This window comes from Hoplias malabaricus, chromosome 13 (genome assembly GCF_029633855.1).
Source record: "Hoplias malabaricus isolate fHopMal1 chromosome 13, fHopMal1.hap1, whole genome shotgun sequence".
In the NCBI taxonomy this organism is placed as follows: Eukaryota; Metazoa; Chordata; class Actinopteri; order Characiformes; family Erythrinidae; genus Hoplias; species Hoplias malabaricus.
In genome coordinates this window covers 31499329-31514252 of record NC_089812.1, presented here as the reverse complement: position 1 = coordinate 31514252, position 14924 = coordinate 31499329, and the positions used below count along the sequence as shown (strand labels likewise).

Sequence of the window (14924 nt, the reverse complement as noted above, 5' to 3'; positions counted from 1 at the left end):
CTGTCTGGCGAGGTTCCATGTGGCAATAAAAAAAAAGAGAAACTGGATTATGAGCTGTTTAGTGCTTTTAAGTGAGTGGTTTGTACTTTTGCGAAGCTTTCTCTTGTTATTTTTACCATCACGCTTGTCTCTGTCATGAATTTCTAGCTCTTTTTCCCCTCAGGTGTCAAGTTAATTGCTTTGTCACCTGAGCTCTGTTTGTGTCAATTAGCAGACGACAATAAAAAATGCTTTGACAAGCAATTATTCTGGATGTAGCAGAGACCCGGTGGGGTAGAGATGGCCTAAATTGGAAATGATTTTTCAGCAGGGGTGTGAACCTCCCTTAACCACTCAGATATGCTGTTTAGCTATTGCTGAAATATTCCAGCAGTCACCGGTTTGACTAAAGATACACATTATACATCAAAATCTACATATAATGTGGTTTTCTGGACCAAAAACATTCCAATTGTATGACCATTTCCCAACACCACCTCATAATTTTACAATGACACAGGGTTTTTTTTTTGGGGGGGGGGTTGCATATTTTAATGACATAAGATGTGATTTGTAAATTAATGACCTCCTCATCCTGTAAATATTCTGTAAAAAGCAGAAGGCTTCAGTCTGGTTTCCAGTACAGAAATTGGAAAGTGGGGGCGGCACGGTGGTGCAGCTCCATGGACCTGGAGGTTGTGGGTTCGATTCCTGCTCCGGGTGACTGTCTGTGCGGAGTTGGTGTGTTCTCCCTGTGTCTGTGTGGGTTTCCTCCGGGTGACTGTCTGTGCGGAGTTGGTGTGTTCTCCCTGTGTCTGTGTGGGTTTCCTCCGGGTGACTGTCTGTGAGGAGTGTGGTGTGTTCTCTCTGTGTCTGTGTGGGTTTCCTCCGGGTGACTGTCTGTGAGGAGTGTGGTGTGTTCTCCCTGTGTCTGTGTGGGTTTCCTCCGGGTGACTGTCTGTGAGGAGTGTGGTGTGTTCTCCCTGTGTCTGCGTGGGTTTCCTCCGGGTGACTGTCTGTGAGGAGTTGGTGTGTTCCCCCTGTGTCTGCGTGGGTTTCCTCTGGGTGCTCTGGTTTCCTCCCACAGTCCAAAAACACACACTGGTAGGTGGATTGGCGACTCAAAAGTGTCCGTATGTGTGAATGTGTGAGTGCGTGTTGCCCTGTGAAGGACTGGCGCCCCCTCCAGGGTGTATTCCCGCCTTGCGCCCAATGATTCCAGGTAGGCTCTGGACCCACCGCGACCCTGAACTGGATAAGCGCTTACAGATAATGAATGAATGACATTGGAAAGTGCTTTTGATTTGTAAAAGATTCTGAAGCAATGGATCCAAACGTATGTTCTTAAAATAGTGAACTCTTCAAAAAGGGCTTTTAAAAAGCAGTGTTCATAAAAGAACTATGACACCTAAAAGAACCATCTATACTATGTAAGTGATGCTTGCATCCATGGCTCTTCTCCATGACGACAAACTGGTTTTACACTGTAAAGAACGTTGTAAAAAACATATTTTTCTATTTGCACTGATATGTTTTTTTAGAGCTGTCACACCGTAAACTTCAGGTCTGATTTTCACTCGCCTTCCCCGACTTCCACTGACGACTTGGAAGTGAGTAGCACCGATTTCACACAAGTGGCCTCTCACAATAGAAGGGGAGGAAGGGGCAAGTCAGAACATGCTCACCTTCAGGAACACACCAAACCGTGCATCCTGCAGAACTGATTTCTTTGGTGATTCACACTTTACGTTAGTTAAGGATTCTCTGTGTGGTCACATCGACAAAGAGGCAAAGATCTGAGTGAACACGAGCTGAACATCAAGTGTGTATTTTATCAACGTTTAAAACCTAAATATAGTGTAAAATAAATGTAACACAGGGTGAGCGAAAGTCGCAGGACATTATTTTATTTCTTTGACATGCTACATGACCACATTCCCATTGGAAAAACTTGCCCTTGGTCCAATATGGCGGCCATGTTCTGGACATAGCCTAAAAGCTAGGCCCCTCGTCCATTATTTGCTGATGTATTCTGTGACTTTAGACTCACGCTGTATAGATCAATAATGCATTGTGTTTTTGATCTATTAAGCATTGTGTAGATATTCTTTTTTATCTCAGCTTTCACTTATAAACTGTCCATTGTTTTCACCGTTGCCATAGAAACTGTCACGTCGCAATGCACTCTGGGTAAGTTCTGCTTCTGAAGTGGACATCAGTGTCGGCTCGTTCCCTCGCCCCTTCAAGGACTCATTTAACACATTTCATACAGAAATTGAACGACCCTTAAGCTGGTGTCAGGGATTTCGGTATTGAAAAGCATGGATGGCTGTTTTTAGAGAATGTGGAGTTAAGCACCATTTAATGATAGCCACATAAGTGACTCTTGCTTTGGAAAGCTTTAAGATGTTCCTTGTATCTGTGTTCTAGTGTTGTGAATTCCCAAATCCTGAAAACTGGGAACTGGCTTCAAGATCCAGAGCTGAAGACATCTTCTAGGGCCTTGAAGGCATTTAAAGCCTCACTTCTTCAAGGCTCTGCCCCAGTGATGATATTCTGCTACACTCAGATTAGACAGAGTTACTGCATGATCAAATAAGTAAGTTCAGATGTAATATGTTTTTTACAGCATCAGACTGGGTTCCGCTGTTGCTGTAAGTCTTAGAAACCTACTTTGTTACTAAACAAACCCCCTCTTTCCTAAGGGTATAGCACCGATGCCCTCGAGTCACCAGCACTTAGGAAACGAGCAAATTAACCAGGTCCATACAGCGCAGTGAGTAAAACTATCAGTGTTCTTAATTACATTTCTTCAAATTAACCTCTTTAAGGTGAGGCTTTTTATGCTCGAGTACAGCCCTTAAATAAAACACAGTGCGATTCAACCCTGCGAAAGGCATGGTTTTGCATTTAATTACCCAGAAATAAAAGGAAACATAAATATCACATTTTACTCCGTTTGGATTCCCTCACTGGGACCTGAACTTGCAGAAAGAACATGAATTCTCACTGTTGCCTAGGGTTGCATTCAACTTTGAGGAGCGGAGCGGATCCGAGTACGAAGCAGTAATTAGAAGGCAGCGTTTCTGTATCTAGTCATTAGCAAGAGGAGAGCATGTTCCGCTGTAAGTGGAGAATTTAAATGCCACTTTTTCAACATTGCCTTTAGACAGAAGGTTCTGGAAAGAGGAGCTTCGTGACTGAAAAGTCACCCAACTAGCGGCTGCTGCTCCATAATTACGTTTAGAGGGAGAAGCCTTGAACACAAGGCTGATCTTCTATAGGCTGTGCTCGCATGCTCCTCTCAAAGCCCCCTTTAGACAAACAACTTGCATTAAATTAAAATAATGCAGAGCACCACAAACCTCCACCACTCCCTCCCTGCTTCTGTTTTCTTTTTTTTTCTCTTTCTCTTCTAATCTCTAGCCTCTCCACATGCATCATCTGCTTCTTTTATCTCCTTGCATCATTTATGGGCTTGATGTATGTAGTTCACCTTCGGTGTTCTCTATAGTTGTCGTCATCCACCTTTAAATATTGAACTTTCCTTCAGAAGGCGTCTCTGAAACGTCCGCTCTAGGGCTTTGCTTTGCCCTTGCGCTGAAGCTCTCGGTTTTAAGGGGACGGCAATGACGAATAGCTGCAAACTTAAAGTTTACAGAGTCTCCACAAAGTTAAAAATGATCTTTTGTGCGCCTGCGAGTTTTCCAGATAAAAGTGATAAAGCGTGAAGGCTGAGCAGGCTTTGTGTTTAATAACGGTCTGCTTCAGCTTTGGCCCACTGGTGTAATTAGGACTCGAAGGGTCCCAGTGCTGATGAAGGAATGGGCTCTAGTACAAAATATATATATATATCTTCAACTAGCTATAAATGAAAATATAATTTGTTTACTCACCGTTGCTCTGCTCTTACGTGAACTCTCGAAGGTGAAGTTGCGAGAGGGTTTTGTAGCACCATTTTAGAAGCATTTTTGTAAATGAGATGTGCCAGGGTTAAGAAATGTAAACATCATAAACTCTTATAAAACAATATTTCCAGGCCAGGACCTTTATTTTTAGGAGTGTAGACTGATGGTTTAAGTCATAGGAGCTGGGGCAGTTCTATGTGGTGGACATGTACAAAAGTGTACATGATGTGCCACTCCCCCACTCCCTCTCCCCTTCAATTTGTAGTACCTCATATCTGAAAACCCAGTGAATATAATTTGAAAAGCCCTCTGGTATTACACTGATACTGTGAGTAAAGCACCTAATTAATTGTACGCACAGGTCCCCAACTGTTTCTGAAATGGCAGGATGTGTCTCCACCGCTTTTGGAAAGTGTGAACATAATTTACATAATACAGTATTGTGCAAATGTCTTAGGCACCTAGGATTATTGCCTTCTCAATAAGCGTAGCGCTTGCATAACTTTATATCTAATTAAAAATTCAAAATCAGGCATCTGTTGTTTTTTTTTAGGCAGCACAAACTGTCTAAAACACGGAGAGAAAGATTCAAAAGCACAAACTGAGATGAGGATGTTGCTCAATCCCTGCTCCATAGGTGGGTAATGTTGACTTATTTTTTGCTGTTTCTGATCATTTAAGGTGGAAATGTCTCCAAATTCAGGAGGTTAAGTGTAATACCAAAGGTGCTACAAAATAAACAACTCGACTTACAAATGAGTTTCCGTGGTAATTCAAATAGTGAACAAAAACAAACATTTATTTTACTCATTCATTCATTATCTGTAACCCTTATCCAGTTCGGGGTCGCAGTGGGTTCAGAGCCTACCTGGAATCACTGGGTGCAAAACAGGAATACACCCTGGAGGGGGCGCCAGTCCTTCACAGGGCAACACATTCACTCACACCTACAGACACTTTTGAGTCGCCAATCCACGTACCAACGTGTGTTTATGGATTGTGGGAGGAAACCAGAGCACCCGGAGGAAACCCACGCAGACACAGGGAGAACACACCACACTCCTCACAGACAGTCACCCGGAGGAAACCCACACAGACACAGGAAGAACACACCACACTCCTCACAGACAGTCACCCGGAGGAAACCCACGCAGACACAGGGAGAACACACCACACTCCTCACAGACAGTCACCCGGAGGAAACCCACGCAGACACAGGGAGAACACACCACACTCCTCACAGACAGTCACCCGGAGGAAACCCACGCAGACACAGAGAGAACACACCACACTCCTCACAGACAGTCACCCGGAGGAAACCCACGCAGACACAGGGAGAACACACCACACTCCTCACAGACAGTCTCCCGGAGCGAGAATCGAACCCACAACCTCCAGGCCCCTGGAGCTGTGTGACTGCGACACTACCTGCCACTACTTATTGTTGTTGTTGTTTGTGGAAGTCAACACTTACTACTCAGAAATATATATTTTAATATATCATTTCCTCAGGTGCCTAAAAGTTTTGTACAGTGCTGTATATCACTTTAGATACCTGTCCTAACACTCTGTAAAAATAGCACTAAGACCATGCGGAAAACTGTATATGCTCTTTCATTGTCTGTAATATTAATTACTGTGACCAGGTATTTCCTTCATGTGATTGGAGCTGGTCTTTGGGAGGAGAAATAGATGTGTATTTCTGATTCTTTTGTGTAAACGTTTATTCAAAAATAATTGGCTTGTTTTAGTCTAAAAAAAACCCAAACATTTTATTTACCTATTTTTTTTGTCACCCGTACCTTTTAGGCCCATTTCTTTCCAGTGAAGGTACTTGTCCATGGACAGTGCACATTTGGGGAGCAGCTGGACTGAAGGCAACACCTGCGTTCTTGAGCTCAACACATTTCAAAGCCAAGTCATATCCATGAGCGTAATACCAGCTGGAGGCATTGATACAACTGGTTACATTGCCACTGACCTGCCCACTCTGCCCATAGTTCTATCCTCCCAGCCTCAGCCAGTATAGGGTATGATGCTTTCATGCTATAACCATAAATCACCATGTCAGCCAGAATACCCCCACCACTTGATGTCCATCTTGGAGCTCAGAGGCTGATATTAATCTTGCCCACCAGACGTACAGGGTGACCACAGGGTGATTTTCTTTTCCGGCCAGATAATCAGATGTAGACGGCAGCGGATAAGGGCATTACCTGGATTACCCAGGGAAATGTTTTTGTCCCGTCATCCCTCCCTCCATCCGTAGGCAAGCACAACAGAGCGCAGATTAAGCATGCCCCCGCCCCTCAGCGCTTAAGCTCTATCTGCCCTGACATTTACACATCATCTGCCTTTCATCAGGAGCTCCAAAAGCCATTTAGAGCGCTTAGTTTAATGCCAGCTGGGCAGGGCCCCTGTGAATGGCAATGTATTTTTTTTTTTTTCTGCCTCAGAAAAATAGAATTTGTCAATGTCACCGCTGCCACAAGTCCCTGACGAGGGACAGGCTGCTGACAGCTACAGTGTATAGGAGAGTAATAAGAGGCTTCTGGAGCGATAAGGGTCAGTATAGCGCAATAGCCCATCCGCAAACTGCTATCTTTCAAAGTGTGACACTTACTGCCACTTATCTAGAGGCAGTTAGCAGTGTAGGACCCGAACAAGGCCTTCCTCAGGGTAAAGGAAATTGTAACTCAGGGCCTGTCCAAATCCAACATTCAGTTTTTTTACTAACAGTTCTCAGGAGGAATAAAGATCAAATGGTATTGTTTTAAATACATTAATTTCATATTATGCCCCTCCAGGGTGTATTCCTGTTTTGCACCCAGTGATTCCAGGTAGGCTCTGGACCCACCGCGACCCTGAACTGGATAAGCGGTTACAGATAATGAACGAATGAATGAATTTGTCCGACAACTACCCCCCCTTCCAAAAAAATTATGAGAAAAATGTTTTTTTTTTTCCCCACAAACTTTTATTTTGAAAAATGTGCCACTGAAATTAGCGCATATTAGCAACTAGTCAGACAAGGTGGACCTTCGTTAAGCCTTCGTTAAGCTACCTGTTTAATATAAAGCTGCTCCAATCATGAGTTTTGCTGTCCTCCGATTTAATTTCTATAAAGTCTGGTTTATAAAGTTAGTTTATAACTTTTAGGGAAGGGAAGGGAATTTTTATGGTAGTTTTATGGTTCTGAGAGTTGGTTAACGTTAAAATTAGCTGTGTTCAGGTTGTGAGTAAGCGCTCTAAACGTGCAGCAAGTTAACGTTAGTCTCTGGCCGTGTCCCAAACTGCTGCACTGAATAGTGTAAATATATATATATATATATGAAGACTGACCAATTAAATGTTTACAGAGAAGGTTATCGACCAATAACGGTAGCTCTACAGTCAGACCGTCCAATCAGAAGATTTTAGGCTACTTCACCACGCCCCCTTCTCACTCAAGCGAACCAATCGGAGTAGGGGAGGGTGGGACTAGTTTGTGAACGAAACTTCTAGAAGTTCTATGTAAGCTCTAGAAAAACAAAATCCCGGACGTTTGTGAAATTACGCCCGGACATTTTTTTAAGTCTAAAAAAGAGGACATGTCCGGGTAAAAGAGGACGTCTGGTCACCCTACACAATACAATGCCCCACGTGACATTTACCAGTGCCATAAATGAGCTGTACATGTCAGAAATGAGACAGATGTGGCCCAAATGTGTTTGCTATCTGGGTATATCCTATGCTTGTGTGTTCACACTCAGTGCACTTTAAATGATCTGAATTCACTAATTATAACACATTTATCTTAGGTTTTCAGCACACTTAGAAGCTCATTTTTCATCTTTAATCAAGCGTAGCATGTGTGTATTATATCCAGCACTGCACATTATAAGTGCAGACACGTACATATCCACTCCTCACCTGTCTGAGAAGACAAATGTTCAGACTTTTAAAAAATAGATGACAGCGTGTGCTGTAATTTCTCTCAAGATGCAATATTAGCGGTAATGGAGAGCAACACACGCGCTAATTAAAGATAGCTCTGCTCAACAATTCCATGTTATGCCTTAGCTCTCAGCAAAGAAGAAAGTCTGACGTGTGTTAATATGACTTCTGCAGCGTACTTTATGTCTCGTAAGCCACTGCTGTATAATCTTTTTAAAGAATGCGTTAGACATTTCCTTTAATTGGCAAGAGTCAAATATAAATACCTGATTAATAAAACATGAAGTGGGAAAGCGGGACACAATTCATCCTTCACCTCCTTCGCACACTGCCATATTTAGATGACTACAGCTCAAATAAACACTCCATCGATGTAGCCTTGAACGCTTGCAGCCATACAATATCTCCTACTGCTTGCTGCCTCTTTGACTCGGCTGCGTATTGAGTTTTTCTCAGATCTGTTCAGGACTAAAAAAAGAAACTGTTTTCATTAGCTATACTATTGTACCAGCAAACCAGTCCATTTCCTCCAGTCAGAGCAGCAGAACGATGGGTTAAGTGCAATGCTTGCAACAATCTTTCTCAAAAGTAGATAGCCAAAGGTTTTTGGAATACCTGCGTATTAGACATTCCTTCTGAAATGAAGGTCGTTTGTCTCCTGTTCGCTGCAGTAAGAGTCACTTCTCATCATTAGATGTTGGGACTTTGCTGTGAGGATTTGATTTATTTACATTGCCTTTGCTTTGATTGCATTTAGCAGATGCTCTGCGGCTTACGATCCTAATCATGTTACAGTGTTAAGCTATTCAAGTGTTAGAAGTCTTGCCCAAGGACTCTTATTAGTGTGGTGTGGTGTGTTTACCCAGACAGATTACTGAACTCTGCCAAGTCGAAGTCTGCGGTGTTACCCACTACACCAATATTAAAGACGTAGGGTACAGATGTTGGAGAATTAGATATGGATCTCAGGCACCACTTCAACTCATGCCAGAAGCATTGGATGGTGCTCCCCTACTAAGAAAAAAACATAATTCCCAAAGTTGCGGAGCATTATATCTCAAGACTTAGCATTGAGTGATGATCTTAAGCTTGTGTAGCTACTCTAGAGGTTCCCGTGAGATGGAGTGCTGTTTGTGATCCAACACTTATCATTTACATCTAGAGAGGGTGATTATTTTCTTTAAATTATTGTTATTACATTATTTATAATATGCTTTACATCCCAGTGGCAACGAGTAAAATAAATGCGCTGACAAAATCATTTTCAAATTCCTTTTCTTTATAGGCCACAGGCTCTATAAAGGGTTTGGACGTCACTGAGTGCATAAAGAACTGGAAGTACAATTCCCTACAGAGTGCACTTCACAGATTATAAAACAAACTCTACTACACCCACTACTGCTCTCAATGTTAGACACAGAGAAGTAAAGCTTAATGATCAGTATAAATGGTTTTATAATCTGACATACAATGCACTTTGGGGCTGCACGGTGGCGCAGCAGGTAGTGTCGCAGTCACACAGCTCCAGGGGCCTGGAGGTTATGGGTTCAAGTCACGCTCCGGGTGACTGTCTGTGAGGAGTGTGGTGTGTTCTCCCTGTGTCCAGGTGGGTTTCCTCCGGGTGACTGTCTGCAAGGAGTGTGGTGTGTTCTCTGTGTCTGCGTGGGTTTTCTTCCGGGTGACTGTCTCTGAGGAGTTGGTGTGTTCTCCCTGTGTCCACGTGGGTTTCATCCGGGTGCTCCGGTTTCCTCCCACAGTCCAAAAATACACGTTGGTAGGTGGATTGGTGACTCAAAAATGTTCGTAGGTGTGAGTGAATGTGTGAGTGTGTGTGTGTTGCCCTGCGAAGGACTGGCGCCCCCTCCAGGGTGTGTTCCCGCCTTGCGCCCAATGATTCCAGGTAGGCTCTGGACCCACCGCGACCCTGAACTGGATAAGCAGGTTCAGACAATGAATGAATGAACAATGCACTTTTTTGACTAGAGAAACATCTATTTTATTACCTACATTGTGCACTACATAGAGTGGAAAAAGATTAAGATTCTGCCCTAGAGTTTTGCAGGTATTGTGGAGTGACACAAACTCATCATGTCATTCCCATGGTGTTGGGGGTTGACTTTAAAAGGAGCGTGAAATTAGAGATAGGATTTTTGATTTGATTGTTGTACAATTGTCTATGATACTGAAACATAATATGTACTCGCTAAACGTCTGTCACACACTGTCAGAGCTGGCCAATTCAGGTCCAGAAAATAAAAATCCTCCCTGGATATTTCCTGCACTGACAGCTCTGAGGCTGGGTTGAGATGATGAGAAAACACAGGCAGTTGGAATGAAATTCCGAAGAGGATTTTACTTTGTGCTTTTGCCATTTCTGTACACTGTATTCATCCTAGCTTTATACCATCGTCTACCTCCAGAACTGTAAAAAAATTATATATTTTATACAAAATGGTAAATAACATGGATTGACACCTGCGCTGTTTGCACCGTCAGAAAATCATCGGCCTTTTCTTGGCAGAGGAGGAAATGTTTTGAGGATATGGAGCTGGTCCCAGTTCGGAAGTAAAGAAGAACCCAGAGTGAGACCAATGACCATTAGTCCTGCTCAAGGTCAGTCGATAGTGCCATGTGTTCCACGTGTGGGGGATTCAGTGGGAGGGCCAGCACCGGCCCTAATGTACTCCATCTCTCATTAATCATTCCTTCCTGTGCCCTTTGATTGATTTGTGAGTCAGTCACTCAATCCTCTCCCAGGGGTTTCAAGGTCACTTCTGAGAAGGTTGTTCATTCCAGAATGTACACCAGCTGTCAAAGTATTAGTTAGATGTGTCATGTACAGAGGTGCAGTAGATTAAAGCAGTCTATCAAAGGCTTTAATAGCAGTCGGAATACATTCTAATACTGAAAGAACATGTAGCCAAGAAGGTGTAACCAACATGGAAATAGGAATGCACACTAGTGGTCTCAAAGTGTAAAGACAGCCCTTATAACCAGTGCATTTTAAAAGGAACATCTACAATTGTGGGTGACTGTAGTTTTCTCTGTTTTTCTTACATTCATCTTTTAAGGTGGAATGGTGTGTTTGAGGAGAAAACAACCAACTGTTGGTACGTGGATGAAGTTTAACTTGTCTAAGTTTTATTCACCATTTTAATTACCAAAGAAACTCATTTGTAACTTGATTAGTTTCATGGTACTTTCGGTAATGCATTTAGCCTTCTCCCAAGTTTGGTGATACAAAACTGCAAAAAAGTCTATATTACCCACCTGTGGAGCAGTCACGAGCAATATCCTAAATGCAGTTCATGCTTTTCAACGTTTGGGGTTCTCTCCTTTGTCTAAGAATACTCCAGATGCCTCTGCCATGAGCAGAGAGAGAGAATGACTAGCATATTGGAACCAAGTCAGTTTATCTTTTCACTCATTTACAGACACTGGGTGTAATAAGACTAGGGGTGTGTAGGAGTAAGGGAAGGAGTTAAGTGCAGGAGGTTTTATTACAATAACTTAAAGAAAACTAGACAAAAGGATGCTAAACAAAAGGGTAAAATACAGAAGCTAAGGAACTAAACCAAAAGGGCTAAATACAGAGGCTAAGGAGCTAAACACAAAAAAACTAGGCTAAACAAACACAGCTAAAGGCTAAACAATAAAGAGTTAAACGCTAAACACTGCTAAAGGCTAAACACAGCTAAAAGCTAAACAATAAACAGAGTTAAACAATAAACACAGCTAAGGCTAAACAAGGAATCTAACCATAAACCACAAGCGCTAAACACAGATACAATGACCCACCAACAAGAACCACTGACAAGGACTATATAAAGACAACACCAACAAGAAACACCTGGGTACTAATTAAGACACATGACACTAGAAACACAAGGGAACGGTATCACATGACCAGGGAACAAGCAGGAAGCAGACACAAGACAGGGGGAAACAGTCACATGACAAGGGGAGCACAGACAAGGAACAAACACAAAACAGCACGTTACACTGGGGCTTCATAAACACATCAGACTAGTTTCTAGCATAAAGACTGGAGAGCTAGCAAATGGTGAGGAAACATCCTCAAAATTTTATAAAAAAGTGTTTTTTGATTGTAATCATGAACGTCACCTTTAAGGTTAACCTACTCTGGACACAGACATTTAATTCTTCATGCAGTGTGGTTATAATCTCTACAGAAAACCATACTAGATCAACAGTACATGAACTTAGGTCATTAATGCAATGGCAGTGGAACTGTGTTCTCTAAATAATGGAGAAGCACCATCCAATAGGTTTAGAATGAGTTTTAGAAGGGTGGGATATATGATCAAGAACTAACTGTTCAATATCTGTATCTGACTTCTCTAGTCCTGTCATGACTGAATGCTATCAAATCCTCATCTTCCAGAATCAACTGTAAAATCTATACATAAATGTAGAAGATGTTATTAGCTACCTAATGATACCCTCAGTCACACAAAAATAAGTTGGCCGTAACTGTATTGCATGTTTATGTAGAATCACACACAATGCTGCAACATAATTTGATCACACAAAAAACTTTGAAGCTGTTTCTCAGTTTCACTGTTGCCGTAGTTACTGCTCTTTGTCTTTGCAGGGCAAAGTGGACGGCCTGTGGACAGCGCTAAAGAATATGTGGGCAGTGTGTGAAGTTTAGATCATTTAGACAAACTTTATGAAAACATGGCTGGTCTATGGCGGTCATTAGGGTTAGGACAGTTTGTATGACCTTCTTAGAAAAGCACTGCCATTAGCAGAGAATGTTCATAAGCACTTTCATCTAAGGTCTATGGTCTCCATAGTCTCTCTGCCCCACTGGAACTGGTATATCTTCAAATACGTTTGGGGTGAGTTGGTGTAGCCGTTGTGATCCAGAAATAATCATCCAGCATCAGTCCCTGACTTCACTAATGCTCACATGGCTGAATGCAATCAAATAATGTTTCAAGAACTAGCATAAAGCTAACATAGAATGCTAGGGGCGTTAACTGCTAAACGAGGGACACAATCTGTGTAAATCCTTTTGACTTTGAAAGAAATGGCGGTTTATAAAACAGTGGCACACTCAGAAACGCATTTTGGGGAGTGTAGCTCGCAAACATTAAGGCTTAGAGATCTAGCTAATTCAAGATGAAGGCAATCAACTGCATTATAGCTAACTGTTTGAAAATTACCCAGCTGTTGTTATAATCATATGAGGAAAAATTATGAATAATAAACAGCACACACAATTGCTTTGCTTTTACCTTGCCAACATTCATTACAGTAACTGACAGCATATCACTATGGGTGAAGGCTAATTAGCGTACCTCCTTTTACAGAAATAGTGGCTGAACACAGCACTGATTTTTAGTGAGACAAGGATCACAATACTCAAAATATTTTTTGGGTTCTCACCATATTAGCTATTTCAATTTACACCATTAGATAACGCCACCCCCCCCAAACACACACACACACACCACCCCCAGTAGTAGTAGGCTTCAAATAATGTAACACACTTAGAGGAGAATGCTAATTGTAAACTGTGTTACATTACTATCAGTTAGTCGCATCATTTTTGAGAATAAAACATTTTTCCAGAGTCCAGGAAACATTGGGCGCAAGGCGGGAACACACCCTGGAGGGGGCGCCAGTCCTTCACAGGGCAACACACACACTCACACCTACGGACACTTTTGAGTCACCAATCCACCTACCAACGTGTGTTTTTGGACTGTGGGAGAAAACCCACGCAGACACAGGGAGAACACACAACACTCCTCACAGACAGTCACCCGGAGGAAACCCACGCAGTCACAGAGAGAACACACCACACTCCTCACAGACAGTCACCCAGAGGAAACCCACGCAGACACAGAAAGAACACACCACACTCCTCACAGACAGTCACCCGGAGGAAACCCACGCAGACAGAGAAAGAACACACCACACTCCTCACAGACAGTCACCCGGAGGAAACCCACGCAGACACAAAAAGAACACACCACACTCCTCACAGACACTCACCCGGAGGAAACCCACGCAGTCACAGAGAGAACACACCACACTCCTCACAGACAGTCACCCGGAGGAAACCCACGCAGACACAGGGAGAACACACCACACTCCTCACAGACACTCACCCGGAGGAAACCCACGCAGTCACAGAGAGAACACACCACACTCCTCACAGACAGTCACCCTGAGGAAACCCACGCAGTCACAGAGAGAACACACCACACTCCTCACAGACAGTCACCCTGAGGAAACCCACGCAGACACAGAAAGAACACACCACACTCCTCACAGACAGTCACCCGGAGGAAACCCACACAGACACAGGGAGAACACACCACACTCCTCACAGACAGTCACCCAGAGGAAACCCACGCAGACACAGAAAGAACACACCACACTCCTCAGAGACAGTCACCCGGAGTGGGAATTCAAACCCACAACCTTCAGGTCCCTGGAGCTGTGTAAGGGTCTTTGTGTAATGTATAATTGTAATTCAGATTTTTTATACTTTAAAAAATGAAGTACTAATACACAAGTATTCTACCGACACTTAATTGCTTATTATTCACTTACAGTTCCAACTGATAACATCAAAATCACCATCATTAAGTAATGGAAAACCAAACTCACACATACTTTGGATACAATATAATCCCCAAGAACAGATCAAATCAATGCACGTGCAGCACTTTTTCTTGGATGGAACTCCATTTTCAAACGGCTTAATTTTAGATCTTTTTTTTTTACTTAAATGAAAATGGTCTTTTTTAAAACAATGCAACATTCACCATAAAATGGCAAAATGCAGTCAGAATGTTTTAATTTATAATTACAATACACAAAAATGCTTTAAAACACATATGTACATGTTGCTGTGATGATAGCACACCCCAAAAAGTCGTATTTATGGATCATCATTTCTTATGAGAATGCATGAAAACAGCACATTTGCACAAGACTACCTTATTTTTACTGGCATCTTTTTTTAAAGTGTCAAACATTGCTGCAGGGCGCCTGTGAGGAAGCCTGGGGTGCCTAAGACACTCCTCTTGAAAGCCAGGCTACCAATCTGATAGAGTGTGT

General features: G+C 42.6%; 1 long non-coding RNA gene across 1 annotated transcript; it reads right to left on the bottom strand.

The window, feature by feature from the left end:
- Nucleotides 1-9983: 9983 nt before the first annotated feature.
- On the bottom strand, nt 9984-11610 carry LOC136664383 (uncharacterized). Its single transcript, XR_010795133.1, has 3 exons — nt 11583-11610; nt 11094-11185; nt 9984-10631 (listed from the first exon to the last, which is right to left on the bottom strand). It is a non-coding gene; the product is annotated as an uncharacterized lncRNA (long non-coding RNA).
- Nucleotides 11611-14924: the final 3314 nt, after the last annotated feature.